The sequence below is a fragment of the Lissotriton helveticus genome, chromosome 4_1 (genome assembly GCF_964261635.1).
Source record: "Lissotriton helveticus chromosome 4_1, aLisHel1.1, whole genome shotgun sequence".
NCBI lineage: Eukaryota > Metazoa > Chordata > Amphibia > Caudata > Salamandridae > Lissotriton > Lissotriton helveticus.
In genome coordinates, this window is record NC_136063.1 from 634,271,699 (window position 1) to 634,286,367 (window position 14,669).

A 14,669-nucleotide genomic window follows, 5' to 3' on the forward strand; every position below is an offset into this window, starting at 1 on the left:
CCCAGGCCTGAGGTCACTGATTGACAGATAACAGGTGGGGTGGCCCGCAGCCCACAGACAAACGTGCAAACAGGACATCCCAAATCGATCCCACAGATAGGAGAAGCGATACCACAATGGTCCAGGAAGATTGACCCCATTAAAGCAGACATGGCCAGAGGGGTGCACATTTTCCCAAAATTGCTGTTAGCAACTGGCTGCAATGTGTATAAGCAAGTTCGAGGACCACCTGGATTTCTCATCCAATACCATGATTTATGGCTCGAAAGACAGAGGTACACATTACTTACCAAAAAGGATTGCCAGAAACATTTTATTGCATTCAATGAACTGTAAATTGAGACAGTCCTCAGACCCTATGCCTGTGACTGTGCTCCTAGTCGCATTGTTTATTTAAACAAACTGTTCCTGTTTTGCCTAATGTCTCATGTCTCTTGTATGTTTAAGGTATTTCATGTTCAAGCAACACTCCACACCTTCCTAGACACCAATTACAAGTCCATAGACTAACCAGGCACCCTATGGTAGCTGGTCAAGCCACGGTTAGGGGGATTTAATGCTTGATACCTCCTAGCAGAAGTGTGAGGCTTCAAGCAAACAGACCCAGTTAGAGTCTACCCTCGCCTCTCTTACTGCCCAATATTCCTGGTCCCGCTCACAGGCTATACTGCAAGCCTTGCTGCAGGACAAACACAAACACAACTGGCTGTATACCTCTAAGGGGAAAACTGCTCTGTTCTGCCTTAAGCAGCACCATTATGAGTGAGGTGAGAAGGCGGCTGTCTCCTGGTGATTCAGCTGCAGCAGCAGGACTCCTCAGGTGCTATACCAGCCATTCAGTGGGAGAATGGCCAACTTCAAACAGAATCGCTGGAAATCTTTGAGTCCTGTAGGACTTACTATGTGACACCGCTTATGCCCCAACAATATTGTGCTCTTCCTGACTTGCAATGCAGCCACACTTCTCTTAGCCAAACAGAGACTGGCTTTAGAAGCCAATATCATCCCCACAAGAAATCCTTGAAGCGATTAGTTTGCCTTCTCACAAGGTCCCAGGATTGGATAACTATCCATCTGAATACTACAAAGTCCACAAGGTCATGTTGTCTCCTTTGCTTTTCAAGGTGTACTATGAGGCAGCGCCATCGCACAGCTACCTCACGGAAGCTAACAAGGCCTCCATTTCCCTATCCCCTAACCAGACCTAACCTAACCTGTTGAAATGTTGCAGCTGCCACCCGATTTCATTGCTAAATGTAGACACCAAAATACTAGCTAAGGAGCTGGCCAACAGGCTTAAGTGGGTAATCCCCTCATTGATACACAGGGACCAGGTTGAGTTTGTCCCCCATTGCGTGTCAGCATCTCACCTCCTCATTCTGTTTCACATCCTTTATAGAGTTCAGAATGATGAGGATGAAAAGCTTGTGGTATCGCTGGATGTTGAGAAACTTTTTGACAGGGTTGAGTGGAATTTCCCTTTTCAGGTGTTGCGGTGCTTTGGGATGAGCCCAGTGTTTCTGAGTCAGATCCGGAGGCTGTATTACCATTCCACGGCCATTGTCACCTGCAACAGCCATGCCCCTGCCCTCTTTGAAATCTGTAGGGGTACTAGGCAGCATTGCCCTTTGTTCCCCTTCTCTTTATTCTGGCCATGGAGCCCCTGGCCATCCCGCTGCTTCACTGTGGGCTCTTTTCACTCTGATCAAACATTTTTCTTCTCCCTTGGGGTATATGATAAACTGAGGTAAAAGTGAGGCCCTCCCCCTCACAGGTGAAGAACAGCTGTTTGAAACTCAGCACTGACAAGACCTAAGTGCTGATCTTTGGCAACCACGCCTCCCTCTGGAACAACACCTGGTGGCCCACTGTACTCAGACCCACTCCAACACCAAAAGACCACCGCCACAAACCTGGCTTCATCTTGGACAGCAAACTCACCTTTAAATGTCTGATCAAAGCAGTCTCCTCTGCCTGCTTCAACACTCTCCCCATGCTCTGAAGAATCTTCAAATGGATCCCCATCGGCAAGAGAAAAACAGTCATGCAAGCCTTAATTACAAATAGGCTGGACTATGGCAATGCACTGTATGCAAGGACCACCCCCGAACTAATGAATAGGCACTAGACAATAGAAAACTCCTCGTTAACCTGTCCAATGTACTTACATCACCCAACACCTGAGGAACCTACACTAGCTCCCTGTCCAGAAAAGATGCCAAGTCAGGTAACATGCCTAAAAGCCCTCCATGACCAAGAACCAGCATACATTAACCATCCCCTGAACTTCCACCAACCATCCAGAAACATTTGCTCCACCTCCCTCCCCCTCACACAGACCCTGTGCATTGGCCATACCGGCAATGGAGGCCACTCCTTCTCCCACCTCGCCGCCAAGTCACAGAACGCCCTCCCCCTCGACCTCAGAACATCACCCTAGCTGAAACACTTCAGGAAGAGAATTAAGCCTTGGCTTTTCGACTAAGTCCAGCAACCCAGCATCTGAATACCCTCACAGTTGATAAGCCACACTCTATAAGTACTGATTGATTGATTGATTGATTGACAGATCACACACCCCGACTGTCATTGCCGGCCAACCTTATAAATAGTCCTCCTCCTCCATGAGTTACCTTGGAATTGAAGTCACCCCTAGTCTTTAAAACATGGTGGAATGCAACCTGGAACCCCTCCTCATGATAATTGAGGAGGATATGTGCTTACCATGCTCCCACTACGCATCCCAGCTTGCCTGATGTTCCTTCCTGGAAAAAAGCTTCAAAATCTTTCTGTGGGGTGACCAGACCCATTGTTGAAGCTGGAGGAGCTCTATGCAGTCAATGAGCAGGGAAGCCATCCCATACCAAATGTCCGTGGCTACTGGTTGGCATCCTAATTGGTGCCCCTTATATCCATATGCATAGCACTCTGGACACTGTCAGTTAGGTGCAGCTGGAGTACCCCCTCCTGAGTCATCTTTGGGGCATTAAAATGTTGCATACTGGAGGTGTGCCCAAACTGATCACACACCATCCTGTCCTAGCCACCATTATCCAAGCATGGCAGAAGTTACACCAGCTGCTGAAGATCCACCCCACTATCTATGGCATGGCACTCCTGGGGTCCAATTGGCTGGCGTTTGAATCCAAGGGTCTCCACCACCTCTTTGGGGCCTGGACAAGGATGAGGACTACAAATCCTTTTCTGAGGCCCAGGAACAGTACGGCCTCTTTGCGAGTCACTTTTGGGACTACCAACATCTGCAGCACTGTATTCATTATGCCTTGGACATTTACCCACTAGAAATGACCTCCTCACCACTAATGAACTGCTTATAGAAGTGATGCCCCTACAAGGGGACTATATCAGGGCTGTACCAGATTTTGGTTTTCCCGCTTGCTGTGGAACTGGTGCACGGACAGGTTGAAGCCCATATATTTGGAGGTTGACTAGGGAAACCCGCTCGCTGACCACGATAGATGTCTCAGGAGGTCAGCCTCAAATTCATTTATTTCAAGGTGCTGCATCGTTGGTATTGGTTACCCCTTCAACTCCGTAGGTCTTCCCTTCTCCTGGCTGCTGTATGTTGGAGGAATAGATCCCTGGGGGAGATATCTTTCACCTTCTGTGGGACTGCCCCACTCTGACGGCCTACTGGTCCTCTGTCACCGCAATACTCAGACAGACTGTGCCTCTCACCAGGGCGTTGAAGGTACAGACTGCTCTCATCCATGACTTCTCACAATGCACAGCCATCATGAACCAATGGTCCAAGTGCCTGGCCACAACCCTGGATACCACCAAGATTTGCATTCTGAGGATCTGGAGATCACCCATGAGACCAATCCAAGAGGACTGACATCTCAAATTGTTTCAAGTGGTTGCCTTGGAGTGGATCATTGCTAGATACACTGACCACTACAAAAGATTTTTTGGGACACATGGTAGCTTTTCTCTGCGGCCCCTTACCTGCAACCCACCCACTGGCTGATTCCCGCTTCAGACATGACTTCCATACCCCCACATTCCAATGTTGCCTCCTTACCCAAAATTCACACCCGTGCCTTGCCTCACCCCCTCTGAATTATTGTATTACTATCTAGGAACCTAATTCGATATTTCTATTTTATGCACTTGTACGGTTATAATAAATAATATCCTTATAAAGGCATAAGAATCATATCCATATTTAGTCGTAGCCCATGCAGTCCACATTAAGCAAGGCTACTTCCCCGGACTCCTAGAAAGCACAACGAGTTCTCTAAACAAACCAAACTTCCAGCAACCTGGGAAATCCCCATTGCTTTTGTTTTGATTTCGTCCTAGAACTCCTGTGAGCACTGTAAGAACGGCCAGTTCTTAGTGACATCTTTATTGACGTCTTATGTCCAGCCTTACGTCAAACCCGGCACCTTTCAGGTATAAATATACCAACGTTGCCTTAAGCAAACACACGGTGGTTTGGAGCAGAGCGGCTATCTACTTGCCCGAGAGCCCAGCTGATGCGAGAGCCCACGGACGCCGCCACTCCCCTTTGACGCACTGAGAGAGACGCTGTCTTTTCTCCTGCCGAGTAATCCAGCTCCGGTGTTTCCAGATACCCTCGCGGGTTACTGGGATATCAAGTCCTGAGAGAGAGATACCACACCTCCTGCTTTCTATTACCCAGGTACGGAGCTGACTAAACCCTTAAAGAGAATTCTTGAGTCAGATTCTTGGCAAAACCAACTTAACTTAAACTGCTACTTACTTACTCCTTCCCACGTATTAGGCTTAGGTCAGGTACACCGGGGTAGGCGTATTTAGAAGCACCAGTTGAGTACGTTAGTCAATGTATATATGTATGTATATATTTTATCTATTTTAAAGTATCATATGGCTAAGAAACCATATCAATGCTTTTACAGTATTATTTCATAATACTCCTTTTACTGTACGCACTTTACTTTACTATGAGTATTGCAATTGTGGCAATTCATTTCTCTTGCATGAGAAAGAAGACTTCTCAATAAATAACACCTTTTATTGAAAATGCCTGTCTCTCTTTTCTCTGCACTCTGGTGAAACAAAGTATGCACACCTGACTGAGTGAAATAGCTGTCTATTGTTTTCACACGACTCTAGAGATATACTCTTATTCTGAGGGAGCAAAGTTGTCATGTTTTATGGTTGTCAGAAGCTAATCCCTTCTTGTCTATCCAGGGAGGTTAAACTCCTCCTCGCTTATTCGAGAAAGTTTCTAGGGACCTCTGAGCTAGCTGGTAAACCTTAAGTCTAATATAGTCAGTAGAGACCTAGATGACCTCAGTCCTACGTCTACACTGCTGTTTATATTATTCCAATGCGCAGAGCCTATTGGGAATATAGGAACTACACTACATGGCGCCCAACGTTTGGTAAGGCGATAAATCTAACGCAAGACGTTAGAGTAACTCAGTCGTGCTTTTTCACACAGACCCCTTTTCCTGTAAATACTCCAAAAGACGTCTGGAGTGGGTAAAAGGTTAAAATCCGCCGGAACTTAGTAGGAAGAGATTCCTGTGTATAGTTTTTGGTATAGTCAACGTTGAAGGATACAGTGTTCCAAAATATTGTGCACCTAATCTTTGTTTCCTTGAAACTTGATCTGCAAAAAAAACTTTCTGTCAGTAAAATGGTGGAAAGTGAAGACGAAAGGGAGGCAGCTAGAATAGCAGCTCAACTCCTAGCAGATGACACAAGCCTCCAAGACAATGACCCGAATGTTATACTCATTCCGGTCAACATAAGGAAAACTATAACTCTTAAACTTATAGAAAATGGACTGACATCACGAGGTGGTACAGTCATATTCGTGGTAGAGGCCCATGAATATCGGCAGACAGAGGTATTCTATTCATGGATAAACTTTCCAGCAGCAAACGCTGTAACACACAAATTCCACTATTACAAGATAGAGGAACCTCCGGATGTATACACTCCTTTCGAGGAGGTTGAAATCCCATTAAATTACCAAGAGCACCTGCTCTGGTTTAAAGTCGCCCTAAAACATAATAATCACATCACCAGGCTCGGTCCACTAGGTAGACCAGGAGCAACGTGGCCGGGTCTAGCCAGCTACACACCACACCCAGACATTAATAAAATGTCAGGCAAAGAACTCTTAGTTAAAATAAAAGAATTAACAAAGGCATATAGAGAGTTAGTTCAATTGGCAACGGAGGATATAACTTACCTCCAGAAATTGAAAGAAACAGATATAGCAAAACAACCTTTTGAACTTGCCAGAATCATAGAAAAATCCTATGAAGAACTAGGAAGAGATAGTTTGGGTGGGAAACCAGTAAAACCCCAACTAACTGAAAATCCTGAAAAAACCTTTATTAAAAATAATTTAAACACTCCAAAAAAGAGCTGGGATGGAAATAAACAATCCACTCCCAAAGAAAAACGATTCCAGTCCAGAGGAAGGTCTCCTTGGCGGAGAGAAAGATCTCCAGACCAAGGAGGCAACTCTCCCCAGAGGGAGCCCTCTGAGAAAAGATACAACCTTAGAAATAGGGATAATCTGAAAAAACCTGATAGATATCAAGATATTGATACACGTCCCTCTCGATCTTTTCAGACTTGCTCGCAGAAATCGGAAAGAAGAGGACGGTCAGAACACAGGGAAGAGCACGTCAAGTCCAAAGACAAGGAACCTGCTCATCAAAGTAAAAAATTACAATTTCCAAGAAAGAAGGTAGCCAGTATTAAAATAATTAAACATGCCGAGAATACTGAGGACACAACTGAAAAGCGGAGAGTGGGCCCAGACAATGCTAGACAGCGCAGCAGAAGTGACCATAGCTCACAAGATCCTGATGAATCTTCTGGAGACAGTGGACACGAATGAATACATTCAAGTGGAAACTGCGGATACCAGGGTTAGCAAACCTCATAAAATTTACGAGATAACTTTACGTATAGAGGGAGATAAGACCAGGAAAGTAAGAGGTCTATTTTGGGATAACCTTTCGAAAGGCTATGATATCCTTTTAGCTGAGAAAGACTGGCCACCAGAGTTTGTCAGGGAGTGCCCTCATGGCGAAGAAATGATTATGCCTGCCTTCTCAAATCATATTCCAATTCATAGAAAATATACATATGCAAGAAATGGGCAGTAGCCCAAGCTCCTGCATTATATAAAAATCATGTAGGATGGGATGAGGACTCTCCTCCTCACAAAATCCAGTTAAAATGTCAACCAACTGCACAAAGGCAGTACCCAATTAAGCAAGAAGCTAAAAAACAAGTCAGGGAGATCTTAGATCAACTTGAATACCAGGGGGTGATTGAAACATGCACCTCACAAATAAACAATCCTTTGTTTCCTGTCTTCAAGCCAGACGATTCATATCGTCTAGTTTTGGACTACAGACACTTAAACTCATGTTGCAAAACATTTGCAGTACAAAATTCACACAGTGTAGCACTAATGAATAACATGGTGCGCAAAAAATACAAAACGACATTAGACATATCTAATGGATTCTTCTGTCAAAATATTGCACCTGAAAGCAGGTATTTGGCCGCTTTCTCCATAATGGGGTCACAGAAAAATTTCTGGCGACTCCCACAGGGATTCAAGAATAGCCCAGGATTATTCTCAGCAAGGGTAACAGAGTTACTACAAATATATGATGATGAAGCATTATCTTATGTCGATGACATCTATCTCACAGATAATGACCTGGATACTCACTTGAAAAGAGTAAACACCATAATACTTGGGTTTGCAGCTGAGGGTTACAAATTCAACTTTAAAAAGTCACGAATTGCCCATCTAACAGTCCTATTTTTAGGATATGAATTATCAAGTGAAGGCAAAAAAATAGCAGACAACTTCTTAGAGAAGTGCGCTGTATTCCAAGCACCAAAAATGCTGAAGAACTTACAATCAATACTAGGTTTCCTGAATTTCGGAAGAACATACATTCTAAATTATGCGGAGAGGGTTAAACCTCTCTATGAATTAATAAAACCTGATTTCAAACAAATCAATTGGACTCAGAAACACACAGAAATTTTGAGATCATTGCAAACAGACATGTTAGCTTAAACAAAATTGCAAACACGCGAAAACATACGCAACCTGGTAATCCGAGTCATGCCAGGAAGATGCGGATTTACGTACCTGACCTCTAATGAGGGAGAAACGGTACCTATAGCTTACAAATCACATTTGTACACGCAAGCTGAAAAAACATTCAGTCTTACGGAAAATATTGTAAATGCGGTTCAAACTGCTGTAGCAAAAGAAAGAGCCCAAGTCCAAGGGAAGAAGATAACTGTTTTAACAGCAGAATCAGCCTTTGAGGCATTAACAAGCCCACGCAATTTGACTGCTGTGGCATCAGATCCAAAATGGATACAATGGGAAAATTATCTTGCTGCAGAAGACGTGAAATACTATTTTGACCCGAAAATGAAAAAATTGAAAGATCTATCATATGAAAAAGAATATTCTCTGCCAATCGAAATTCTGCCTCTCCAACAGTACTCATGTGTAATCTACATGGACAGATTCGCACAACATTACGATGTAGAGAAAAAATCGTACAACGCTGCGTACGCGATTGTTAAAGGTCGCTGGCACTTTGGTAAATTCAGACCAATAGTCACCAAAACTGAATCACTCAGAAACTGTTCGGCTCAGCGAGCTGAAATAAGATCTTTAAAGATGGCGCTTGAAAATGCTGATCGCAAATTTCCCACACTAATAGTGTGCGATTCGCATTACTGCGTCAAGTCTTACAACAATGACTTGCAGAACTGGGTTCAAAACGATTACAAAGATGACACAGGTGCCACAATAAAGCATAAAAGGCTTTGGGAACAGGTAGTTCTTTTGCAGAAAGAACTATGAAAGACTCACGTGGTACATACACTGAGTCATCAGCTTAATGGCGTTCATGTTGCAGGGAATTCATTGGCTGACACAGCCACAGCGGAAGCAACTAATCCGGCTTCCGTAGCCACAAAAAAGCGTTCAGGAAAATACATAGACGGGGAAACCATGCTGGCGGTAAAAACGTCTTCAAAAGGCGACTGTGCAGCACTACCCGTGAACTATCCACTCAATTATACATACATAATTGATGCAAACTCCCTTCCTTTTGCTCGAATCCCTGGAGTGGGGGATAGAGTAATTCGAAACACGAACAGGAGAGTCTTTTTAATAGCAGACGCACATATGGTATTGGGTCTAAGGCACCAAGAGATCAAGGAATCTCTGAAAGAATTACAATCGGAATACTGGTGGCCGGGGATGAGCCTGCAACATTACAAATTTGCAATGAGCTGTCCAAACTGCAACAGAGATCGCAGTAGCGAACCGATCGGAGTATTGCCATGGCCCTTCTTGTAGTTAGCATTAGGCTATCTATACGCAAAAATCCAGCGTCCCATTAATTTCTTTTTAAGACTAGATTCACTAAAAATGTAGACACCAGCACTCGGCTGACGCCAGAACTGTTATACAAAGATTTGCAAGTCCACATCGGCACATACGCAATTGCCGTGCTACATTCTGACCAGGGTCCTGCTTTTAGCTCTCAAGCTTATAAGGAGGCCATGGCCAGCATGGGCATTGAATTGCGGTACTCTTGTCCCTTCCATCCTGAGGGAAATGCGGTAGTGGAAAGAAAAAAACGGGACATAAAGCAATCTATAATGGCGAGGGTATTAGGTTCGGGTGATGGGTGGGTCCAACATTTAACAAGTGTCTAACGTAGTCTTAATAATCTGCCAAGAAATTCTCTGAAATGTTTCAGTCCGTACGAACTATTGTTCAGGACTAGAATGCATATTCAGGACCTTGATAGTCAGACTTCAGTGGTAGAAGAAAAATGCTTTGATATCAAAGATCGTTTGGCTATTTTACAGGACTTAAATGAAACAAGAAAAGGCCTGAGCAACGTAAAGTGAAAACAGCAGCCAACAGCCACTGAAGATAAACCACCTGTCTCAGCAAGGCCTGTCTGGATTCCAAAGTTTGGGGATCTGGTCAGAGAGAAGATAGCGGTGAAGAAGGAATTTGGGCCTTCTTACAGAAAAACAGTACCTGTCTTAGCTGTCAGCGGAACAAGATCAGTTGTACTACCGCCCCTTGCTGGTAAAAAGGAGAACTGAGTTGTATCGATCGACCTGGTAAAACCACAATCATGTGGCCAATAATAAGTAGTAGGCCCAGTGGACTCCCAAGAAATAGCAGAATACCAAAATTTGCTACAATACAATCGGTTCAAACTGAGAGACTGATCACATTTGACAAACCTGCAGTGAATAAAAAAGCACTATGCAACAAAGCCATGGAACTTTTGCCTCTTGCAGCCAAATTGCAACAGTTTGTCAAGAAGCACCTATCTACAACGATGTAGCCTCAGACTGTGCTGATGAAACAAAAAATGCAAAAGCGCATGAAAATCCAGAAGCGATTCCAACAATTGACAGAACTGCATCTGCCTACTTCATCGATTTCGATAACTTCTCTGAAGATCCAAGCGAACCTGAAGCACGCCAGCAACAAAAACTTTTAAAGACAAAGTAACTGAACTCTTTCATCAACTCAAAGAAACCTATCTGATTTCTCCATGGATTGAATTTTGGACTGTGTTAGGTGTACTTTTCCTCCTGCTTTGGCTCATCATGGTTCTTTGTTTGGGAAAATTCATTGAGGGAAAATACAGTAAGTCGGAACATCAACTTGGTCCTAAAGCCACACAAGTCATCTCACATCGAGAAAAGAGAACTATCATCAGTGAATGTCACAGCAAATCCAATACCCGGTGGGGTAGCATGGGACAAAACGGATTATGAAATCTATGGCCCGGTTGAGCTCTTGAAATATCCACATCAGTTCAAGGTTTCATTAAGTGACTTTGTAAAACTGAGTACATTCTCTGATGATTGGGACTTTGAAAGTATTAATGATATGATGTCAGATTTAGTAATGTCAGCAAAATTTACAGAACATGATTACTTACAGGGTTCATCAAATTATGAAGAAATGTATTGTTATAATCACTTTGCACATCACTATTTGTATAAATCTGCTCAACCTAGAAATGTTTTTAATTATAATCAATGGGAACATTGTGCAACTCCACCTAAAAGCAGTTTGAATACATTTTACGAGAAATTTCCATACTTCTCAGGGTTTAACACAAGTGATGTGGAAACGTTTTATTTCAAACTATTTTATTTAATAGTTTGAAATAAAACGTTTCCACATCACTTGTGTTAAACCCTGAGAGGTGAAAACAATGCTGACAAATACTAAATTGATCTATTCGGGAACATTTTATGAAAAAATGAATACGTTTGGTTTTGATTTATGGAAACACAACATTGAAACAAAAACCATCTGGGGTACCAAAGATTGGCAGGTCCAAGGTCTAGAAGCATTATTTAGAGCCTGCATGATCCCAGAACAAATAATATTCTTGAATGATACCATTCAACAGACTACTTGTCTTGGCCTAGCCAAGATAAAAGATTTAAACAAACTGTCTATTCCAAAGCCAACACCTGACAGTATTAGCACTACAGAAGTTGAGATAGACGTATCCCATATTTGTAACCAAAACAGAACACATCCTGATTGGAAAAAATGGTTGATCTGGCCCACAGACACGAATAACTGTCAAGATAGATTCCTGAACAAAACACAGGGGTTAAAAATGACCAGGCCTGACCCTAGATACTCCCAGAGACAGCATCCAGGGATAGTTACAACATACAGGGTAGGCAAACTATGCCTCGAGTGGCTACAAAAATCCACACTGGCTGAAATTAAGCAACACTTGACTTTACTTAAAGACGGTGCTGACTTGCGTGATTTCATAATGGGACCACGCAAACATCGTCAAAAACGTTTCATAGCGGCCGGTATGTACGCTGCGTACAACGAAGCTTGGAAAGTAATGCAAATTGAAACAGCAGAAAAAATACGAGAAATTGATCGTATTAATTTGGAAAAATCACTTTCTGTTGTGGACAATGGGTTAACGACTCTGTCCTCCAGAATATATTCACTGGACAGTATTGTATCATCTGCTATTGATATAATAGAGCAGGACTTAATAATGTTACAACACGGTCAGTCCCAATTACGTTCTATTGTATGTGGACGTTGCAAAATCTGCGTTCAGGCTACGTACCATGGCGTTTAATCAACGTAACGTCATTATTCTCTATCTTTAACCTTACTGATAAACAAATCAGTTTGGCACAAAAAGGAGCAGACTATACGATTCTGAGCATTGAAAAACTTGAGAGATTACCATTGACAATGTCAGAAAGACCTGTCATTGAATGGATAATACACGGAATAATTACAATTCCGATAACAACTTTCCAATTTAAATACTGCCAAGAGTATATACCAGCCGGCCAGTATGAGAGGTTGGGTAAAGGGTACATCAAGTCAACATGGAAACTACCTTATACACACACATGTTACAGTGAACAGAAAAGGAATGTATTTCTTAGTGGTAACAATTGTAAAAGATCACTGAGCGGTACACTTCTTTGTCAAGGTATTAACTTGCATGGGGCCTGCGAAAGGGTCTTCGAATAACCTTTCATGTCACCTGCATGGCACTCCTACAACACAGATAGAGCCATTTTTTAGACGGCTTTCTAACGGGAGCTATATTCTAATAGTGGACCACAGCTGTTGTGCCATGGTGCCAGGAAAAGCCTATCTCGTAAGCGTTAGTTCCATGGTCACTTGCTGTATGCAAATATTGTATCCAAACAGCAATCCAGATATGGAGGTGGCATTATGGCCTCGTTTGAATATCTCTTCTATTCGAATTGATACTTTAAGCAGAATGAAGTCTATTCTTTTACAGACGACTGTGCCTTTGACCTCGTCCAGAGAAACGTATGATCTGCAAGTCGCAAGGACAATGGCAGAGATACATACCCTTTTAGCAACAAATTGCCCGTGCATTTCGTAGAAATGCTAAGCCAAATCCTAAATATGTCAGATACCAGTGGTATCCCACATATATTTAAGACAATTTTTCCGGGACTGTTAACACCCTTCGAAACAGTTCTGGGCATTTTTCCTAATTTTGTCCATTCTGTCTTTGGCGGCCTACCACTTCTTTTGGGACTCGTAGCAGGAATTTTATTTTTGATCCTTCTGCTCCGATATGGCAAGCCAAGTCACAGACAAGACTCCAGCAACGATGGAAGAAACGATCCTAGCTATACGCTGTCGGGACCGCATAACTAAAGTCCTCGGATTAGCCTGGCTAAGAGATCTGAATATGACCTGGTTTCTTTCATTCAGACCCATCTGGGAGAATTGCATCTTACCTGTGCTTCGATGTATGCTATGCGGAGATGAATGCGTGTTGGGCGTCTGTCTTACACTACCATCAGCAGTACCATTGGATACAGATACCTTGCTAAGTCCTGTAACGGCTCATGCATCGCGTTGTCCCCAGCGGCTACCCATTCTGATGATGGCATTCGTTGAGACTTCACCACTACGATTAGGTGGCAGTGAAGTACGAGATGAGAGCAGCATCACCCAGGTACGACCTTCTGTGAGCATTGCTGATCCTGACATCGATGATAGCAATCATTCTCACGACTGTACTGTTGCGGCATTTTCAAACTTGGTCGAACTTTCACCTGAAGCCGTAGACCAATTTTTTGAGAGTCTGTCTGAAATGATGTTCTCCCCTGAACAGAAAGAATAACTTTTTAAGCAACGAGCACACAGCGTTCCCTGAACTCTGAATTCGGCCTTCAGCTTTGATAAACAAAAGCTACTGAAAATATTTTGAACTGTTTTTTCCCTGAAAACAAAATTATTTTTTTCCCAGTTTCAAAATATTTACCTTTTTCTGGCACATGTACTCTGCTTAAAGTAGAACTATTCTTAGAGAACAGAGCTTCTATTTTAGGAACTCTAGAGACAATATATTACATCAGCCTCTAGCACATGTACAAGCATTTGTATTATTATGTGATGAAATGGTCTCGACCTTCTCTTCTGTATTAAGAGCCATTTCATGTGTAATTTTCGCAAATCATTCAGCTGATATTTATATGCAATCCTTTTTTCTGCATGATAACACTGCTTGAAAAGCGTACAGTACCAATACTCATTTTCGTGTATTTACCATATACCATTTCAAATGCAAAGTATGTATTTTGGGGTGCGTTGGAAAACACATGCTCTTTTATATGTTTACTATTGCTTAAGTTTTAGTAATGATGGGCATTAGATCGTGGAGTGGGTATTGTGTTTCTATCTAGGAACCTAATTCGATATTTCTATTTTATGCCCTTGTAATAATAATAACTAATATCCTTATAACGGCATAAGAATCATATCCATATTTAGTCGTAGCCCATGCAGTCCACATTAAGCAAGGCTACTTCCCTGGACTCCGAGAAAGCACAACGAGTTCTCTAAACAAACCAAACCTCCAGCAACCTGGGAAATCCCCATTGCTTTTGTTTTGATTTCGTCCTAGAACTCCTGTGAGCACTGTAAGAACGGCCAGTTCTTAGTGACATCTTTATTGACGTCTTATGTCCAGCCTTACGTCAAACCCGGCACCTTTCAGGTGGTTTGGAGCAGAGCGGCTATCTACTTGCCCGAGAGCTCAGCTGATGCGAGA